Source organism: Cnephaeus nilssonii (genome assembly GCF_951640355.1).
Source record: "Cnephaeus nilssonii genome assembly, chromosome: 8".
In the NCBI taxonomy this organism is placed as follows: Eukaryota; Metazoa; Chordata; class Mammalia; order Chiroptera; family Vespertilionidae; genus Cnephaeus; species Cnephaeus nilssonii.
In genome coordinates, this window is record NC_137079.1 from 67921122 (window position 1) to 67944338 (window position 23217).

A 23217-nucleotide genomic window follows, 5' to 3' on the forward strand; every position below is an offset into this window, starting at 1 on the left:
GATATTTGAATTGTAGCTCCAGAACCTATAATTGTTGCCATAAGATCAAACTCAATATTATTAGGAATTGATAAGCAGTAAATGATTCATTGAACTATTTTTTTTAAATACTGTGAAACGTTAAGGAAAATAACCAAATAAACATATGCTATAGCTCCACTGCGCATTCCCTGTCTCCTACATATTATGTCAGTTAAATAAATAACCTGTCAGTTACTTCTCATGTTGCAGATGGGAATATTTTTTTCTCTTATATAGAAAAAATCAGCTAGACTTTGAGATAGTTTGATAGAATAATTTTATATCAGGGTTATGAAGTATTAAGTACAATAGAACCTGGGAAAGATACCTGAATAGAGTATATTTGTTGCGTTCAATGTAAGTTTATGTGACTTTCATGCCCGGTAACATAATTATTTGTCTTGCTACTATTTTTGTGGTCCAGTGAAGGTTTAAACTTTTTCTGCTTATGATCGCCAGCTTTCAATTACTGAGGGTGGAAAGGCATATATCTCGCCCCTCATCAGTTTTCCTCTTTTGGGGCCGTGATGCTGTCACAAGTGATGTTGTCTAATGTTTGAACTTCATAGGATGATTGTACCCTGGGGCTCTCTAGGCAGCTGTGTTCGGTGTTTCATGGACATTAAAAGGAATGCCCCGGCTAGAGCTTCCTAACAAAGTACTAGTCATATAGTAAGTACTATGAATACAGCTAGTGTTTCATCATTGTTAAACTTGCTTTGATTTATTCTTTAATACTTCAATACCACAATACAACCAATCTCTTGTTTGTTCTATTCACTGCCACTATACATTGAGTTGAGTGCTTTGCAGCTATTTTTTTCTTCAGTAATAACATCCCCTTTCGCATCCTGGGTCCTGCCGCATTTGTTGGATTTGTCCTTTGGCTCTGGGATTTGTTTGCATTCATTTGGACTAAATTACATTGTTCTTTATTTTGTCTTCAAGCCAAGTCACTTAAATTACCTAAATGTGTTAGTAAGTTCTAAAAGATGTCTTATTTCATTTCCTATTCTGCTTTTAAATTTTCTGGCATTAGTAATTGTGCAACCTTTGTCAATCTAATTTGAATATTTTTTTTTTATTCAATTAGATGCTTGATGTATTGTTTTACAAATGCATGGTTGAGAATTCCTTTCATGTTTTCTTCCTATTTCTAGATCTGAGCAAAATGAATAGAACCATCTTTTGTCTGAGATAACTTTTAGTTGAGGTTATTTTTAAAATGAGCAAGGTGGGGAAATGGACCTCTTACATATTAATGTTGTTAATCCTAAATTGCCATTTAAAATTGTAAGTGCATTAGCTTTTCCCCTCAAAGCTATTATGTCATCTGTAGGGGTGTGAATGTGTTTGTTTCACAAGGGATTAAAAAATGATAATTGGTAGCCCACCCTGGGACCAAGCATGCTTATTCTGCTGGGCTCCCTCATTTCTAGGCATGTTGCTTTTTAGCCATTTGTTTTCAATATAAGAATACATTTTAGAATAAAGGCTGGTCTATGACTGTTGCCAAAGCAATTATGTAGCCAGCTGTAAAATTAGCTTAAGGTTTGTACTTGTTTGTTTCTCTACCCCCCTAGAGAATGTCTGCACTGGTGGTTTTTGATAGTGGAAATTCCTACTATTCAACATGAGAAAATTCAAAATAGGAGAAACATAATTATTAATTGTGCATGAGGTATTTTTTCATCTCTACTCTTTTTAAATTAGCTCGCAGCAAATCTGCTATTTTCTAAAGTGACTGTCTTCTCTCTGAGAGAGGCATAGCTTTCCACAAAGAGCTTTACTGTTTCTATAGTGATGCCTCCTCCTTGCTACACGGAATGACAAAATATCATAGTCTTAGGTTATCCACACTCACACGCATGTCTCGGTTTAGTTGTCTTCTATGTACATGATGCCCTGTCCAATTTGGAAGTGGGCATCCATTAGGAAAGAAAACAGAGTCACACTGAAGCTATCCTTCCCATGCTCTTGCCTGACTTGTATTCTGTTCTTTACCTTCAGATCTCTGTTTTATTTTCTCTTTCTGTTTTTATACTCTTCCTTTGTAAATGTATATGTTTACAAATAAGTTTTCCTTCATATGCTTTCTTTAATTTTAAGTCATAAAATGTATAATTTTCCAACTATTTATCATTCTACTTTCAGGACCATAGATGCTAAAACCTATGTGTTTATTTTGTCTGCCCACCATGGTACCCAACATCACATTACATGAAGATGTAATTAGGCCTTTAAGGCCCTAATATGAAAATATTTTAATTAGTGCCACTGCTCTTATGTTAAGCTTTTTGTGTGAATTGCCCTTACTCATCTCCCCTTTTCACTCGCTGCACCTCCTACATTCTCCTTTGGAACACAATCTTTATTTTTGTAACTTTTTTTATGTGTACAGCTATTTCTGAAAAGATTTAAAAATCTCTTGGATTGAAGATTGGTGTAAAATGATAAACAAAGAAAAGAGTATTGGATTAAAAGTTTGTCTTCTCTATTTTTTGATATGTGATTAACAAGTTAAAGTTAATTTAGGCACCCATTAAGGAAAAAGTGATTGTGAAAATCATTGATATGTGGAAATATTTCCTAGTCTTACTGAGGTTAGACAAATTCAGCGACAGATTAAGTATTTGAATTAACATAAGCCACTCACACACAAAAAATAAAAGAGATAAAGGAAAATGTAGGTTCTAATGAATTGAAGAATACTCTTTTTTTTTTTTCTCTCTGAACATCAAACATCATGTAGTTGAAGGGTACAGTCCAATAAAGACGTTTCGTGACTAAGGTGTTGGTTTAAAAATAAAACTAACCATAGAATGTCTAGAGAGAGAGATTGGAGTACAAATGATCTGAATGCTTTCACGAATATCTGAAGCTTGGAATTGGCAGAATGTAGGTTCATGTTCCCAAAGGAAATCCCTAACACCTGTGGACCGAAGCCAAGGACTCCAAGGCTTATAAGCTTCTATTTTCTAGTTTTTTGACCACTTCTGACTTGGGATTCCTCTTGTATTTAAACCTCTCTGAGAAGATTGCAGAGGTTTAGGTGCAAAACAAAAGCTGCGAGGAGATAAAGTAACCCAATGGCATGCAGATTTACATTTCTTTAAATCTTGCTTCTTATTATTTTAATGCCATTATTTATTTATAAAATATAGCATTGTTTAAAAAAATAAATCTAATTTTTATGGTCAAAAGCATATATATCTAATTTCCTGAATTTCTTTTTAAAATATATTTTTAATTTTTTAATTTTATTGAATTGATTGGGATGACATTGTTTAATAAAATTATATAGCTCTCACCCTAGGACCTAGCCTTTTTGGCTCAGTGGATAGGCCGTCAGCCTGTGGACTGAAGGGTCCCAGGTTTAATTCTGGTCAAGGGCACATGCCTGGGTTGTGAGCTTGATCCCTGGTGTGGGGCATGCAGGAGGCAGCTGATCAATGATTCTCTCTCTCACCATTGGTGTTTCTATCTCTCTCTCCCTCTCCCTTCCTCTATGAAATCAATAAAAATATATTAAAAATTAAAACAAATAAAATAAAAAAATAGTATAGCTAGATATATAGCTAGACATATATTATTGTAGACATATACAGGTGTATATGTCTACAATACATCATCTGTATATATATTATATTGTGTGTTCACCACCCCAAGTCAAATACCCTTCCATCACAATTTATTTCCCCTTCACCCTCTTCCTTTCTCCATGCCCTCTTCCCTCTGGTAATCACCATACCATTGTCTGTGTCTGATTTATGTATTTGTTGTTGTTTTTTCTCAATCCCTTCACCTTTTTCACACAGCACCCTAACCCCCATCCCCTCTGACAGCTGTCAGTCTGTTCTCTATTTATGAGTCTGTTTCTATTTTGTTTGTTAGTTTATTTTGTTTTTTTAGGGAACTCATATAATACTTGTCTTTCTCTGAATGGCTTATTTTACTTAGCATAATACTCTTCAGGCACGTCATGCTGTTGCAAAAGGCAAGATTTGCTTCCTTTATGTGACCGAATAGTATTCCATTGTGTAAATGTATTGACTGGAACTGTTGGGTACTTGAGCTGCTTCATGATCTTGGCTATTGTAAATAATGCTGCTATGAACATACATATTTTTTAAATTAGTATTTTGGGTTTCTTTGGATATATTCCCAGAAGTGGAATCACTGAATCATTAGGAAATTTTATTTTTACTTTTTGAGGTAACTCCATAGTGCTTTTCACAGTGGCTGTACCATTCTGCATTCCCAGCAACAATGCAGGAGGGTTCCCTTTTCTCCACATTTTTTGCCAGCACTTGTGGTTTGTTGATTTAGTGATGATAGCCACTGTGAAAGGCATGAGGTGATATCTGATTGTGGCTTTAATTTGCATTTCTCTGATGAGCAACTTTTCATATGTCTATTCGCCATTTGTATGCTCTCTTTGGAAAGTGTCTATATAGGCCCTGTCTTTCAACTAATGCTTTCTTTAAAAAAATTATTTTCAATTTAGCTAAGATTAATTAAGCATCTAGTATTTTTAGGAACTCTCATATACATTGTCTTATTTTATCTCAAATATGTGAGGTACGTATTATTAATATTGAAATTATAAAACTATAACAGTACCTAAGAAGATCCAAGATCAAGTGACAATTTCAGTCTGAATTGTAGGACACTGTTGCAAATAACTGAAAAATTGGAACATGTCGTATTAAAAATTAGAATATGTGAAACTATCAAATTTTCTTTTATATTTTGCCCGTGATATTTAAAACATTTTGATCTTTAGAAGTCTCTTTTCTCTACTGATTTCAAAAATAATTTCTCTAATATGGCTAATAATACCTCTTTTTACTCTTCATTTTAGTTTGACTACTGATTAGGCCACATACACTTTAACTTAAAATCATGGTTGATGTCCATGTCCACAAAACAAAAACAAAGAATCAAGTAGCATCAAACATTAGAAAAACTGAAATGTCTCCTAATTCTCTCCTTGAAAAATGAAATTCATTAGTGCCTTTGTTGACATACTAGAGAGCAGAGAAATGCATTTGACTTTGAGACAAAAAACCAGAGTAGCGTTAACAATATGAAATGATATTTTGTGATTTTTTTTTTTTACTTCACTACTTCTAAGGCAAAGTTATTTGTTATACGGTGGGTTCTTCTTCATCAGTGGTAACTATATCTGATCTGTAGTCACGCTCTGTTCTGATTTTCATACTGAGGACAGATGCCCAATGATTGAGTAATATTTTTTTTTAATCTTCTTACTTTCTGATTCTTAGTGATAGTGTTCACCTTACTTCACAGTAAAAAGTCTAATCAGTTCTGGTCGCTGGTTTTAGAAAGTCCTGGCACTATTTTAATGGATAACTTTTTCAAAGACTGAACCCTGGTAATTCACACCAGGCATTAATCAATCCATTATCATGTATATAATGATAAGACAGGATAGCAGAATTTACAATGACAATATATAATGCCTTGATAAATTATTTTTGTGGTCAGCAATATTTATATTTAAAATGCAAACTCAAACTTTTATAAGAAATAGACATAATAAGAGGAAGGGAGGATGTTAGGACCTGCCATGCTGTCTAACACACACATGACTTGTGTTTACAGTATTTAGGGAGAATGAAGGCATATGCCCCAGGCCCCCCAAATTGTTCCATAAGTGAAATAATCTTCAAATTCCCAGGCCCCCCAAATTGTTTCATAAGTGAAATAATCTTCAAATTCCCGTATAAACAAATATGAAAGAGCCCCTTGGCCTCCTTAGAGTTTGTAAACATACCTGTAAATTGTTAGCAGTGTACTAAATAAATTGGGGGTAAGTTGCTTTATAGAATGTAGATAAACATGGTATTATATAGAAAAGACAGGGTAACATGTAATTCTTAGGTTAAGTGAAACATTTCCCTGGTTGACAATTAAAAAGTACATAATGTAATTATTTTCTCTGAGATAGATACGGGCATGGAAACTGCCTACATTCTCTCATGTAGAAAAGTTGGAGAATGTTTCCAGCAGCCACTCACCCCTTGCTTTGTATGCTCTGCGTATCCGGTGTCCTGTGCAGTCAGTGAGGATCCAATGTGTTGATGTTTACTAAACAGCAGGGTGCACAGTTTCCTACTACAGTGCATAAGAAGAAAAGCAGAACATATGCTTGAATATTCCAAATCATTTGTTAGAAGATGCATGTGGATCTATATCTAATATGAAATTAATTTTCCTCACACACATGGAGCTCTGTAACCAGATTTTTACACAGTGGGTTGTGATATTGTAATCCCTCAATCATGAGCCATGTGTTTGAATTATATCGCTTGAATTATCAAAGTTATCTTGCTGTTTGAATGCCTCTGGCATCATATTTGAAAACATTTTATAATCAAGTCTAGCTCCTTTAGGGGAGATGTTGATACTGCCCCTGTAGGTGGTACAATAGATGATAGTTAGTGGCTTAAAGCTAATTTTTCTATTTCATGTATTTATGAAAGATTGTTTCTCCAGAAGATATCAGAGTTCTCAGAGTTCTGATAGTCTCTCTCTCTCCCTCCCCCCCCCCCTTCTCTCACACACACACACACACACACACACGCCTTTGTATACACATTTCTAAATCACTATTGGGGAAAAATGATTCAATTGATTTTTTTAAATATAAAACATAATACTGTTATAGAGGATTTGATACTTAAGGAAGTCCTCAAACCTCTAGATACCCAGTTAAATGAGTCTTATCTAGATAAATGAGTCTTAATTAATGTTTAGCCTCAAAAGAATTATACCAAGTATATTTTACTGAACACCTATTGTAAGCCAGATATTTCCCTGGGCATCCTCATTTATCTCATTTACTTCTGCAGCTTTATCAAATTATAACTACTTTTGTATGGTCAGCATGTAAAGCTGAAGGAGTTTTATATATTGTTAGGCAACATAGTGCTCCTGATCCTATTTTAGTCTGGCATTGTTTTATTATTGACTTTGATAAAGGTCCAGAAATACCTACTAGTGTATATTATATCTGCATGTTGTACAAAGTAAAATCTATAAGGTAGATGACATAATCAGGATAAATACATTTTCTGAGTGGAATAATAAAGATAAAAATACAGTTTTATGTGTGATGTTCTATATATGTATTTGACCTAAGGGAAATATCATTAGCAAGTGCACTTGAACTAGCTTTGTAGTGAATCAGATGATAAGGTTTATAGTACTAAATTGATTATAATCCACTGTAATTTAGCAGGTTCAAATGTTACTGAAAAAAAATATAATATTTTCTTAGGCCAGATGAAGAAACACTGGGTCTTTATTAACAAATTTAATGATTTGATTTATATTGGGTTGATCAACTCATATTTGTCTTTAAATTATCTAGATATATTCAAAAAAGTTGGATCTTTGGTGCTGTATGAATTGGTTCACTAAAAAGATAAGATAAAATAATAAAACAGTTGTGGCACATAGTAAGAGTCATATTTCACCCTCTTGAAATCAAATATTTATATTAGATCAGCAACATCATTAATTTTGACACTTTCCTCAGAGATGACTAATATTTTTTCATATGTCCTTTATTGAGAATCTTGTGTATCTGGTAATGTTTAACACAGTTCTACAAGAAGTCAAGCTCTAGTATTAGACATGTTAAAATATACAAATATAGAAATATGTGTAGAAAGAATTACCCATTTTGAGCTTGGAGAAGTTATTACCTAGAAATAAACATTGACTTGTATCTGGAAGGATAAGAAGTTTGCCATGATGTGAAGGTAGGACAGAATACTTCGTACACAGAGAATGAGAAATGGAGGGGAGGCAATGAGAGATGAAATCGCATTGAATAGAAAAGTGGTTTGGTTTTGTATAAGTTCCAGAAAGTAGGTCTCAAAAGTTGTACTAGGGCAGATGAAGATATGATCAATATCTATGAGCAATATAAGGAATATCATCAATGCAAATAAGGAGAAGTTTAAGCCGACAGTGACATGGGCACACAGAGACCACTCTGGCCGCAGTATGGGCATAAGGATAAAAGTATATCTCATCCCAAGACTATCACCAAAACTCCCATTCTGGAACAGCAAGGAAGAGAGAGTCAAACAGGAGCAGGCCAGAATGACCATTTTATTATTCTTATCCTTAATGTTCACAGAGAAATCAGAGAATTGTTTACAGCTTAGTTCCTCTTTAATAAAGCCGATCTTCCTTCCCATTCTTCTCCTTCTTTCCATTCAGAAATATTTTTGAGTTCATAGTCTATCTTCAATCTTCTAGTTACTAAGGAAATCATGGTGAACAAAGCATAGAAAGAGTGACATGAGTGCCTTTAGGTTTGGGTGCACTATGGAGGGAGTTTAAAACAAGCTTTTGCAAATATAACTGGAATGAAAAGTACTTGACCAGCAACAGAATGTCAATGAGATATATATTGAGGCTTGTATAAAAAGTAAATGTGAAGGTATGCAGAAAAAAAATCTTCAGCTTTCTGTAATAATATTATCACGGCTCAAAATATTTCTATTAGATCACAGCGTGTGGGCAAGAAAAGCAGGTGAGAAAGTAAAGAGAACAGAAAAGGAAAATTCCAGCCTTTATAGTCCACAAAATCTGTGTTCAAATCTCATCTCTATTGCTTTCAAGCAGTAACACACTGAGTAAATTAATGGACTTCTCCATGCTTTTGTTTTTCTTTTTCTTTAAAAGTTTGCAAAAATTGTGGGTGGGTGGGTTGGAAGAGGTCAACCAAAGAACTTGTATGCATATATGCATAACCCTGGACACAGACAATAAGGTGGTGAAGGCCTGGGGCAGGGGGGCCAGGTGTGGGGGTGGGCTAAAAGAGGTGAATGGGGGAAGAAAGGGGACATATGTAATACTTTCAACAATAACAATTAAAAAAAAAAAGTTTGCAAAAATAAAATAATGTATTCAGCATCTGGCCCATTGTAGGCTTTCCATAAATGTTAGTATGACAATGTCAATGATTAAGGCTATCTTAGGGAAAATACACTATTAAAACTCCTCATTATTGTTACTGTCATTAATTGTTAAACTCAGCATTAATTTTGTCATTTTACAATCACCTTGTGAACTTTTTGACTTCTGTAGGAAAGCCAGAACTGTGATGAAGGGCATGTTATGGGGGGCAGCTTTGGACCATGACTGTCATTTGTAGGTCAGACCTAGAAAAAGCATAGAATATATGAATTCTTTAAACAAGTAAACTCATAAATGAAAATCTTGTGTGGTTTGAATAAATTTAAATTTTAGTGTGTAGTCAGTCGAGCTAGATCTATTTAATCACACATTTTATCTCCCAGAGCATAACATTATAGTGTGTGTGTGTGTGTATTTTTTAAATATATATTTTATTGATTTTTTTACAGAGAGGAATGGAGAGGGACAGAGAGCTAGAAACATCGATGTGAGAGAAACATCGACCAGCTGCCTCCTGCACACCCCCTACCGGGGATGTGCCCGCAACCAATGTACATGCCCTTGTCTGTAATCGAACCTGGGATCTTTCAGTCCGCAGACGGATGCTATATCCACTGAGCCAAACCAGTTTCGGCTATATATATCTTTAATAAAGACTTTACGTGTATATTTACCATGCTAGCTTACAAGTTCTTCAAAGAGAACCAGCTTTTTTATTATGTTTTTAAACACTACAGCTCTTGGCATGGTGCCTGACACATGGCATAAATGCAATAAATAGCTGTTCACTAAATCCAATATTAGCTTTGTTTTCCAACTTCTACTCAAGTGAACAGAATTTACCAACTGGAGTTAATTGACTCCTGTCATACATACCCTTATACCATATGTCACCTAACCACTGTACATAATGGCAAGTTTATTTCACAAATGGATTTCAAATATTTAGTATACATCTTTGGTTGGTATTCACTCTGGATTCATGTCTATGATGTTCTTTCTTTACACCATGACAGAAAAATAGTACCAATACTCTAGAACACAATAGATTTTTGGTTTCTACAGTTCTTATTTATTTAAGTTCTTATTTATTTATTTATTTATTTAGCACATGGTAGGTATTCCTCAAATATTTTGTTAAAAATCAGCAACAGAAAGGCATGTTGTTATATTTGGGTATATTCTCCTATAAGAGAATATGAAAGTCACAGCTGATGCTTTTGAGTGATTATAGTATTTCATATGATTGTATATTATCTTCTATAAAAAAATTGATGATGACTCAAAAACGAGTTCATATTATCAAAATTCACCATGTAAATAAATGTAATCATAAAACTAATTATACTATTTTTGTCATGGTAAGATTGCCTAATTTGCCCAGTTGCACTGTTATCTTCATAGACTAATATTGAATTTAGCCATGCTAAATTTGTACTGCATATTACTTTTAGCAGCAGTTTCAGGAACCCATTATTAACTGTCAGATGTCATATTATATCAGTGAAATTTGAATCACTCATTACATTCTGGCATTTGCATTATGACAGTAAATCAGTCAAGGAAACCTATTCAGAGAATGATTTTAACTTTAGCTAATTTATTATTTAAATAATATACATTTTAGCAATCTACCAATTATTTATGTGAACGTGCACTATAAAGTAAACTTTTAATTAATCAGAATCCATTAAAATCCACATTTATTTATTCAGCAATTCATAAAAATAACTGAATACTCTCTATATCTGATTTTAAAGGGAAAAAATGAAAGAATATAAAACTAATATTTGGATTTTTTTAAAAGTTGACAATACTTGGCAAAGTCAAAAATGTTCATCTCAGTGATCTTTATGTGACCTGGAAGATTTATTATAGCAAAATACAGGTCATAAAAGAAAGCTGATAATTTTATGTAAATCTCATGATAACACATTTGGGTTACTTTTTTGAATAGCATAGCTTAATAAATTATCTTCCCCTAAACTTCCAATAATTCAGTAATTTTTTAAAAATATATTTTTATTGATTTCAGAGAGGAAGGAAGAGGGAGAGAGAGAGATAGGAACATCAATGGTGAGAGAGAATCATTGATCAGTTACCTCCTGCATGCTCCCTACTGGGAATTGAGCATATAACCCCGGGACTTGTCCTGACTTGGAATCCATCCTTGAACTCCTGGTTCATAGGTCGCTGCTCAACCACTGAGCCATGCTGGCCAGGCTATTTAGCAACTTTTAATCATTCAGCACATTTCATGTTTCTGAGCTTTTTATAATATTGAAGCTCTTCTCATCACATATCCATACCTCTGATTTGTCTTTTACATTTTGTGATTCATATAAAAATATTAAGTCATATATTATTCAGTAATTCAGCATAGTACTCTAAACTCTCTAACGGGAGGAAATATTACTTAGAGATAAGCAATTAGGTATTTTAAATATTTAGATACCCAAATATCATTCTACAGGCTTAGTCTCTCTTATTGAGACAAATTATTCCCTGGTTCTGCATCCATAAACATCACCAGAGAGAACATTAATAATCATTAGATATCTGCCTCAAAAGAAATTGGAAAATAGTTTAATGGGATTTTAACTTAAATGAAGACCAACCGTGAGTAACACTTACTTTGCGATGGATCCTCAGGGTCTGAGACTTAAGCACTAACAAGAACATGATCACTTATCTCTGGGTTTGCTCTTTTTATCCCCTGTGTTTCAAGAATAAAAGTCTCAAGAAAGTAAAAACTGGGATAGAATTCAGTACTATTAAAAACTGAATACAAAAAGGCAGCAAAATAAACTGATTTGATCGTTACCACAAACAGGTTTATAACCATACAGATCTAGTTTTGGGATTTCTAATATTAATATTAATGAATTATTTAATTTGCTTAATCCTTCATCTTTTTCACCCATTCCCCAACCCTTGTCCCCTCTGACAGCTGTCAGTCTGTTCTCTGCATTTATGAGTCTGTTTATTGTAAGAATCATGGTTTTGCCTTAGGCTTCCTGGTTTTTAAAAATGTCAGAAATTTAGCATATCTCTCTACTGACAAGTGATGGTATCCATAAACACATGAGCATGATTTTTCTCCCAAGATTATATACTTCTCCTCAAAGTGATATCTGTAGAAATATTTAAATAGAGACAAATTCTTATTTAACAAATACATTTTCTCCCATCATAGCATATCAATCTACTCTACATCTTCTATCCTCAATATATATTTTTTTTTCCAATTAGGAATGGATAGATATAAGGAATGGGCCACTTTTAAATAAAAGTTTATTGTAAATGAATGAACTTGAAACAACCAAGTTTAGAAATAGCCTTTAATTTTGCCTAAGCTGCATACATTTCTGACCCAAATACTTTTTTTTGAACTGATAGAGTAAACATTTCAAAGGATATATCTTTTTAAAGCTCAATCACTTAGTATTACTATATATTAGTTCTGGATACAACAGCCATACTCTAGGAGTTTACTGTGGAAGTCACTTGACCAGAGCATAAAGTGAGAACAGTCTCTGACAAGCTGCAAGGAAGCTTTACTCCTCCCCTTGTGGCAGCGAAATGCTGACATCTCAAAATGGTGGCATTTTGAGGAAGAAAAAAAAAGACGCTCCCACACATTCCTTGTCCTTCTCTGCAATGTTCACCAGGCTAGGGGGGCTAATTTGTGAGGTGTCCTAGCAGAACACTCTGAAAATCTTCTAATCTGTATTGTCTGGTGTTTCTGGCCTAGGAAAAGTTAAAGAACTGAAACTGCCCCAGTAAAATAAAAAGTGATAAAGATCAAAAGACATCATCTTTTCCAAAGGTTCTCATTACACACAATTATTGAGCCATTTTAATAATAAAAAGTATTGCAACTTGTAATAACAGTATGTAAACCAATATTTTAAATCATAAAGAAAAAAATGACTACACACAAATAGGAGAGAACACACTCAATGGGATTCAATACTCTATTAATATATTATTAGTATTCTTTTATGAGGGAAATACAGGCAGATACCTGAAGTGTCCATTAATGAGGACAGAGGGTTTTAATGTGCCTATAACATACATAAGGGTAAATAATTTCAACTATATTTAAAAATTAATTTTAAAGTCCTTTGCCATTTTCCAAAACTATTTAGACATTTTTAAGAAAAATAATAAATTTAAGGGGATAAAAATATCTGAAGATTCTGTTTTTGTGATACATACTTTTATTATTTTAACATATTTGCAAAACTCGATTAGTTGGAAGGATTTGCTTTTAAGATCTTGGCTCCTTCCTTTCCCTTGTATTTGTTCTTGTTCTGTCACTCTTGTCCTTCCTCCAACTTTTAAGCTAACAAAGTGATTGAGAACATGTGTTAGGTTTTCTTCCTTAGCACTTTTGTTAGCAACTGTTCTTTTTTAGTACTTTTCAGGCAATTGGTCAGCTTTCAAGTTTATTTGCATTTTTAAAGTGACACACAAAATGAAACACTGTAGGATCTGATTAATGCTTACAGTTTAACTTCTGAAACACAAACAAACAAGCAGAGCAGGCCAGCTACCAGCAAAATGCTAAAGGAACCACATGGTTATTGGGAAGGAGAGCATTGTGGGAGGAATTTTGTGAGCCGGAAACAAAAAAATAGGTAGAGTTGGCTCTAGAGAAAATGCCTTTGTTCACAAATTTTAGATATAGTTAATATAAATAAATAAAAATTATCTAAATTTCCAAATACATCTTGAATGTGCTTTGGTTGTGATATGATGAGATGTTGAGAGTAAATAATCCATAATCTTTTTTTTTTTCCCAAATGCATACCAGTTTGTTTGTTTTTATGTCAGCTTCCACCATTTTCTTTTTTTTTAAAATATATTTTATTGATTTTTTACAGAGAGGAAGAGAGAGGGATAGAGAGTTAGAAACATTGATCAGCTGCCTCTTGCACACCCCCCACTGGGGATGTGCCCACAACCAAGGTACATGCCCTTGACCGGAATCGAACCTGGGACCCTTTAGTCCACAGGCCGATGCTCTATCCACTGAGCCAAACCGGTTTCGGCGTCCACCATTTTCTTAAAGTTTATCTTTATTGTTGAAAGTATTACAGATGTCCCCCTTATTTTTTAATTGTTGTTTTTTTCCCATTGAGCCCCTCCTCCCTGCAGCTGCCCCTCCCAAGTCTTCACCACACTATTGTCTGTGTCCATGGATATGCATATACGCATATAAATTCCCCAGTTAACCTTTTGCACTCGGATGTCTAGTGTGACTCCACATGGTTAGCATAGGTAGCAGCTCGAGAAAAAAGCAAGCGAGTGCAAAGGGTTAATCTCTCCTCCTCACCCCAGCCCCACCTTCCCTCTGAAGTTCATCAGTTTGTTCAATGGTTCTATGTGGAGCATATTAGGTTAAGCAAAATAAGCCAGTCAGAGAAAGACAAGTATCTCATGATCTCACTCATATGGAGAATCTAATGAACAAAATACTAAATTCATAATAATTTTTTATTAAATACTTCAAGTATGACAACAATGAATAAGAAAACTGCATAGATTTTAAAATAAAGTTGACCTTGTTTCAGATCACCTAATATCTGCTCTTCTGTCTTTCTTCAGATATACAGTATTTTATTTTATTTTAAATATATTATTATTGATTTTGGAGAGGAAGGGAGAGGGAGAGAGATGGAAACATCAATGATGAGAGGGAATCATTGACCTGCTGCCTCCCGCATGCCCCCCACCGGGGATGGAGCCCGCAACCCAGGCATGTGCCTTTGACCAGAATCAAACCCGGGACCTTTCAGTCCACAGGCCTATGCTCTATCCACTGAGCCAAACCGGCTGGGGCTGCTCTTCTCTCTTTCCACTTTCCTTTTTGAAGGGAGGGAGGTGCATGGAGTGAGGAAGCCTCAGAAACTGATGGCTCAATAACTGAAGAACCTCAGAAGTGTTCCCATTGTCACCAAGAAAATGAGAAATACCATTCAGAATGTTTTCACTGTAATTCCTATAATATTATAAAATATTTTGTGTATTGTAATTTCTTATAATGACAAAAGTTCCCTAGAAATTTTATCTTTAACATAGATTCTACTGTGTCTTATTATTCTTTGTTGTTATTGTTGTAGTTTGGTGTTATCCCAATAAGTCAGTTTCAGAATGTGCTTAACCATGCATTTTATTTTAGAAAACTGAAATTTAAGAAGTGAATATTCTGGAATTTGTCTCAGGGATCCTGTATTATTTGCTAGGCAGTACTGTATACAAAGTACTTTTCTCCTCCATTATCTCAATTAATCCTATAAGCCATTTTCTGAGGTGGTGATTGTTCTCACTGTTTTTTTTTTACTGATGAGCAAAATGATATGAAAAAGATTAAACAACTTTCTAAAGGTTATAAGAACAGAGAGGACAGAAGCAGAAGAATCTAATTAGTTCTTTTTTGGACCTTGTTTTCATTTTTTTTAACCTTACTCCAGCCCTTTGAGAAAAGTAAATTAACCTCCCAGTAGGAATCTTTACATATTTGAATGGTAGCAACTTGTAAAGAAATAGGGTGTTATGATTTTGAAAATGCAACTTTCAAGATTCCACTGTTAAAACATATAATCTATTGTATAGATAAGAGCTTCTTGCTTCAGTAGGCTACTATAAACAAACCTCTCAAAAAGTTATGTTTTCCCAAATGTCTAAATATAGACAATAAAGTTTCTTTGATACTTTGTTTTTCATTCATACTTATTTCTCAAAATGTTCTTGCTTGCCACCATTTTTTTTTCCTACTGGGCTGTGCTATAGTAGAGTGAAAATGCATATTAATTGAAAACCTGGAACAAGGCCATGATGTGAGTCATAGGGGATACTTTCTGATGGAGGTGTGCCCATCTCATGAATCTTGATTGCTCATGTCACATGACATAGTACCACTTTCTGCTGGCAAATTCTTCTATCTTTTATGTTAAAGATTACTGACTTTAGGGGTGTACAGAGTAGATGAGAAGAAAGAATATGGAAAGAACATTATAATACAGAGTGACAAATACAGTGAAAGCTATAAAGAGGATATCTTGCATACAAATGAATCAACCCAGTCTGGAGCTCCTTAAGAGACTTTTTATGAAGGGAAAGCCTCAACTGAAACTTAGTAAGTTATGAAAATACAAAGTAGACTTCATTTCCTTAACAGTTTACATTTCAGAAAATTTAAAACGGTTAATGAAAAGAATAAACAACCAGTTTTCTTCACAGTCTTATAATAAGCCAATAAAAGCTAAAGACACCACAGTAGTAACTTTCAGTAAAAACAAAACAAAACAAAACTACATTTTCCAGCCATTTGCTTACAGGCTCCCTAAAGAGCAGAAGAATATGAGAGTGTCATGATAGGCAATCATATAGTGAGTTTAAGTCTTTTGTTCCATAACAGAAAAATATATGTTCAGTTAACAGCAAAAGCTTTATTTATTTATTATCAAAATCATTAGACTTAGTATATTTTACAACCCTATACCAACTTGCCATGAATATGTGCTACTAAATAGATTCTTCCCTGGCTTAAAATTAAAGTTTTTCAGGGGTCATTCTTTTTGTACAGAGTTCATTTCAAACTAATAGAATACCAAGATATGAAAAAAATGCTTAGACATGCACTATCCCTTTCTCTAAAAATGGTTATGTATTAGTAATTGAGGTTTGAGAATATATAATTGAAATGGCTAGAAAGCTAATATAAAGGCAGTAGAGCTATGCTGTTAAGACTGCTTAGAGCAATACTGCTATGACTAATGATGGCATATTGCTGTAAAGCTGAATGCAAAACAAACAATAGATGGAAATATTTGGTTATAGAATTGTGCTTTTGTATTCACTTCTGCATTTCTTCTATAAAATGAGAAACTGCAAGTGCTAAAAAAAATACACACAACTATTCTATGACACTTGTTAAAGATGGCACAGTGAACTTGATTCAGGACCATAGCCATCGGTACAGGAACCACTGTGAGGCGATTCTATGGTGGGGGAGTGAGATCAGGCTCAACTCTAAATACAAGATGGGCAAGTGGGGATCTTTAGCCAAGGAACTAGGTGGTGGATCAGTGGATGGGAAATTACTAAGAGGACACATGAGGTGTAAAAGGGAATTCTGGGTAAATCCACCTAAGAGATTCTTGCTGAAGGCAGCTAGGGTGATCAGCCCGCCCCTGGAAGACCCTGGAGGATAAAGAGCTTAATGGGATACGGAGGGTGGAGAGTTCTTACTAAACAGACTTAGCAGGATTCTTCCTAAAACTGCATTTTATAAGGAAGTCTAAGGATGGGCTTAAAAGAAGGTTCAGGAGCCTAACTAAAGTTTAATCAAGCAAAGTATCTTTGTCACAAGAGAGAAAGAAAAAGAAGATTTAAAAAAAGTTGACATTGTGCTTTAAATCCTTCACATCCCATATGGATTTGAATTTATTTCCTTGTTCTGTGATTTTGTTAATGAAAATGTATAAAGAATAATGTCAGCACTATTTCATTTATTTAAAATCAATGCCATTTTATTTATTTATAGATAGGTAAAGCTCTGGAAATATTAAAATATTTTTCTGAGAGTTTAAAATAATGGCTGTATTGTCTGTAATGGAAACAACACGGCTCATTGGAGGCATTTAGTGTCCAGAGCGGAATAGCCTTTGACTGATTAAGTGGGCAGACTTTATTGACTCCATTATTAAATATGAAATCTATTAAACTTAAGTACAACCTTTCCCCCCTTCAAATGTTAACTCCGGTGCCAATGCGAGAGTAAAACTTGTGACATTTAGAAAGAGGAGAGAAGCAGATGAGATTTACCAGAAAGGGGATATGTAAATAATTGAATAGGAATGTCTGCCACAATGCAGCTCTTTTAGATAATGTGTGACACAATATTTCTTTATTTTTCTGATAGAGAAGTTTCTAATAGAGGGCTCAATCAGTTGCTCCTCAGGCACTGTAATCAGGGAAATTTTGGAGGTCTCCTTCCAAGTGCTGATTTATCACCCCAGCCTCCCAAGGGCCCTTCATGTGATTGCCTTGGCACTGGTACTTATGCTGGATGAAGTCAAAGTGCCGCACTTAACTCGATATTATCCTTCTTGAGGTCAGGAGAGTGCTATCTTTCAAGTGCATTTGGGTGATTTTCACACCACCTCATATCTCACCAACAGGAGAGGCATCTCTTCTTTGAAACTTAGAGGGGGTCTGCTAGGCCTGTAAATAAAATCCAGCGAGTCTCAGCAAACATTTCTTTTCCCAGCTGGGATGCCAGTCCACAGAAGAGGAAAGTCAATGCAGTGAAGTTGGATAAATTAGTTCATTGGCTGCTAATAATACCAGTTGCATAGCTGTGACAGGATTTCCTTGAGGGGGTCTAAGAAAATGCAGCTTTTCATGCCTGATACGCTTTCTATGATTGGTTATCAGTCCTCCTTTGAGGTGTAAAGAAATGACCTTTCCCCTAGAAATGCTAAACTGGTTCTTTCAGAGAAGCTTGCTGTTGCTTCTACAGAGACAGGCCTCCGTTTCTGGCTTTTGAAGAGTCTGCCAGTGCAGTCACAGGTAAAGTGCTTAGCAGGAAGAAACAGCGCCAGGAGTCTCCAAGGGAGGCCCTGTCGCACATCACGGCATGGGGTTTGTCACTGCCTCGTTGTGTTCAAGCTGCAAGAGAGCTTCCCGCATGCCGGTATCGTTAGATAGCAAGACCTTCACTGCCCTTGTTTACATTGTTAAAGGCTTTTCTTTCTGTTGAAAGTTTGCAAGCTGACAGCTGTGGAATCTGAATTTTCCTGTGTCTTTTCAGCTCAAGTACAGTCGCGCTGACAGGAGCTTCCCACACTGCAGTTTTACTCACGTCAGTGTTCTGCAAAACTTGAGCTAGGGACTAGTGTCAGCTCTACTCACCAGCTTGCTCCGCCCAAGGCCAAAGACAGCAGGCCTTTCCCAGCCCAATAAGGTGCAGAAGTGGCACTGCAGCATGGGCTGTGGCCAATGCCCGGGACGTTTTGATATGGCGAGGTCTTATGACAGTGGGCTCATTGATGTAGCTCAAGGTTAGGAGTGAAAAGATTCTCCCTTTTGATCCCTTGCTAAAAATAGATGACACTTAGGACTTATATTGTCATATTGGCATTGTTGGGAAATGGAAATTCTTTACTCTGGGAACCTTGACATTATCACTTTCCTGTCACTTGCCTAAGGTTAAGTGGTTGCCTAACTCTTCTGATTTCCATATATATTTCTTTGTCGTCCAATCAACCTTGTACTGAAATAGACTGAATACCTAAAATACTTCAGGAACTAATAATGAAACTAGGCTGCAAATGTTTGTAATTTTTTTAATTAAAAAAAGAACATGACATTCAAACGATTCAGAGTATCTTTAAGCCATAATGAAGCCACATGTTTTATTAGCAGGATTGGATATCCTTAAAGCCAAAAGGCTATAACCCAATCAGCAGTTATAGGAGTCCCCACTTATGTGCACTTTTACTTTCTGTGGTTTCAGTTACCCACGGTTAACTACAGCCCCAAAATATTTAAAATACCTTCAACTATAGAGGATTCTCAACCTTCAACATCATTTGCTCCTAACATCCAACCATCAATATTGTCATGGCTTGATGATCTTCCTTCTGATGTATCCTCAGAAGGTCAATAGTAGCCAAACACTACATCTGAATGGCTATATCATTCACCTCACTTTATCTCATCATATAGGCATTTATTATATCACATCATTACAGGAAGAAGGGTGAGTCCAGTAGAATCAAATATGTTTAGAGACCACATTCACATAGCTTTTATTACAATACCAGAGGCCCGGTGCATGAAATTCATGCACGGGGGCAAGGGGGGTGTCCCTCAGCCCAGCCTGCACCCTCTCCAATCTGGGACCCCTCAAGGGGTCGGGCCTAAATGGGCAGTTGGATATCCCTCTCACAATCCAGGACTGCTGGCTCCCAACTGCTCACCTGCCTGCCTTCCTGATTGCCCCTAACCACTTCTGCCTGCCAGCCTGATCACCCCCTAACCACTCCCATGCCAGCCTGATTGATGTTTAACTGCTCCCCTGCCAGCTTGGTCGCCCCAAACTTCCTTCCTCTGCAGGCCTGGTCACCCCTAACTGCCCTCCCCTGCAGGGTTGATCGCCTCCAACTGCCCTCCCTTGCAGGCCTTGTCTCTCTCAACCGCCCTCCCTTGCAGGCCTGGTCCCTCCCAACTGCCCTCCCCTGCTGGCCATCTTGTGGTGGCCATCTTGTGTCCACATGGGGGCAGGATCTTTGACCACATGGGGGAAGCAATCTTGTGTGTTGGAGTGATTGTCAATCTGCATATTACTCTTTTATTAGATAGGAAAGAGGCCTGGTGCATGGGTGGGGGCCAGCTGGTTTGCTCTGAAGGGTATCCTGGATCAGGGTGGGGGTTCCCTTGGGGTGTGGGGTGGCCTGAGCGAGGGGCCTGTGATGGTTTGCAGGCCAGCCATGCCCCCTGGCAACCCAAGCAGAGGCCCTGGTATCTGGAATTTATTTACCTTCTACAATTGAAACTTTGTAGCCTGGAGAGGAGCCAAGCCTCCTGCTCGCTATGTGGCTGGCAGCCATTTCTGTTGGGGACTTATGTATCTTCTATAATTGAAACTTTGTAGCCTTAAGCGGAGGCCTGGGCTGGCCAGGGTGTGTGGAAAGCTTTGCTTTCTCCATTGCCGGGGGCAACCCTAGCCTCCTGATCTTTCCAGCTTGTGGCTGCCGCCATTTCTCTTTGGATTTGTTTACCTTCTATAATTGAAACTTTGTAGCCTTGAGTGGAGGCTTAGGCTGGCAAGGGCAGGCGGAAAGCTAGGCTTCCTCCATTGCCTGGGAAACCCAAGCCTCCCTCCTGCTCTCTGTGGCTGTAGCCATCTTGGTTGGGTTTATTTGCATACTCACTCTGATTGGCTGGTGGGCGTGGCTGGTGGGCATGGCTTGTAGGTGTAGCGGAGTGATGGTTAATTTGCATATTACTCTTTTATTAGGTAGGACTAGTGGCCTGGTGCACAGATTCATGCACATTGAAAGGAAATTAATTAGAAGAAATATTTTAATATCACTATTCACCCTTTCTCTATGATAGGAATGTTAACAAAAAAAACCAAAATTCACAATTGACAATGACAGATCGAAACACACGTATGCGATTGGTGCCAGCTGAGCTTTATATGTATCGTGTGTGCAAGAGTCAATGTTTATTTTTACATTGCCAGTGCACATCATATGTACTGGCCAGTTGGTCAGTTGGATGGATGGATGGTCGGTCACTTAGCCTTTTCTATATATAGATAATTGTTCTTTTTATTATTGTTGTTAATCTCTTACTATGTCTTATTTATACATTAAACTTTATCATAGATATTATGCATGTATAAAAAAACATAGTATATATAGGGTTCAGAACTATCTGCATTTTCAGACATCCATTGGTATATATACTTGGAAAGTACCCTTTAAGGATAAAAGTATTCCCTACTGTATCTAATAATGTCACCAGAATGTATGTCTCTGTGTACCTTCTTCTTGGATTATACAGTTATACTTATACTGTATTTTCTGAAAGTAATTTTGAAATGTTTTTTTTAGAAATGTCTTAACTATAAGGTTATTACTAACCACAAAAAGAAATTATGTTATTTGATTGCTTTAAATTATTTCAGAAACAGTATTACATACCAATTTAATAACAAAATTTCTTCTCTAAACTTGCAGTCAAATGATTTTTGTTTGTGCCTGAGAACATATGCAAATTTTCTGTTCCTGAGAGCATTTAAAGATTGACTGTAAAAGTTAAAGATAGCTTTTATGAGATACTGCAGAAAACTGTCTACCTGACCTAAATTTTATGCTTACACTGTGTTTTAAGCTAAAATGTTGGTGAAGTGTTTGTTGACACTTGAGAGGCTCATTTCACTCAAAAGCAGACATTAACAGAAATTAGTATAAGGAAATGCCAAACAAAGAAATAGTGAATCAGAGTGCCTATTTACTACACCAAAAAGGAAATGCTAATAATTGTGAAATAGAGCTGTGAGTATCCTACAAATTCCATCAATGAAATGTAGTCAAAGTGTGGATATATAATTAATAATTTTATAGGGAAGAGTTTTATTTGTGTTTTTTTTTTTTTCTACCATTAAATGCATAAACTAGCAAAACAGTCTTTTACTGCTTTTCTTAAAAATCATGATTTATCAAGCTCACATATTCCGGAAGGTGATATTGATAAAACTATGCACAATTAACTTTGTTTTGAAAATATTTTTCCAAGTATCAGATACTTAGAGCACTGAGCAGTAGACTCCTAAAAGCTCATTTTCACCAATAACTACTATAAAATATTAACTAAAACTATGCAGTAAGTATGTAGACACAATAAAATTGATATCGGAGGAAATGGGAGAGGGAATGGGAAGGGCTTTCTGAGGCATTAAGTGCCTACTCTGATCCAGACATTCTCCTAAGCGCTGAAACAAAAATCAATGCAGGCAGGAGAAGTGGTTACCTAATCAGGGAGGCAGACATGTAAACAAGTAATTACAGCATGTGAGAATTATTAACATAGAAGACAACAGAGAGCTCCGGGGACATCCAGAAAGATTTGGCAAGCTCTGTCTTGTGGAGATTGGGAACTTGAAAGTGGCAGGCCACAAGAAACTTCAAAAGTGTGTTGACATTTCAGCTGATGCTTGAAATACAGGAGTCAGGCAAAAAAAGTCAGAAACCCAGGCAGCGGGGAAAGCATGCGCCTGCCACTGTTGGCTACATATAAATGTAAGCAAGATAATGCGGATGGTGTTATGCACGGACATGACAAAAGATGGATTTGGGAAAACAGGAATACAGCTCAGAGGCAATCTTTGTGTCATACTAAAATTTTGTACATTTCACCTGTAACAGATAAAGACATTGAGATACTTTAAGCAGCAAATTTTATAAGAAGCAAATTTGATTTCTAGCAAAAAAAAAAAATCGCTGTGACAAGTTTTGAAAGTGACTATCCTTTCATTTGTTCAGGTTTATGGAGCTGGTTAATTAAGGGCATACCCTCCAAAATACAATCTCCTCTAGGAACAAAAAGAGAAAACAAATCAAATGAAAAATGAATACGTTTACCGTGGTTAAATTTTATGAAGTGGCAAAGGTGACTTTACTATTTAATTTCGTTATTTATCCTAGCAATGAT

The 23217-nt window shown here is 35.9% G+C and overlaps 1 protein-coding gene across 2 annotated transcripts in view; it reads left to right on the forward strand.

Moving 5' to 3' along the window:
* PCDH9 (protocadherin 9) overlaps positions 1–23217 on the forward strand; it is a gene marked incomplete at its 3' end in the record, with an annotated part of 937782 nt that overhangs the window by 371861 nt on the left and 542704 nt on the right. The window lies entirely within an intron of this gene.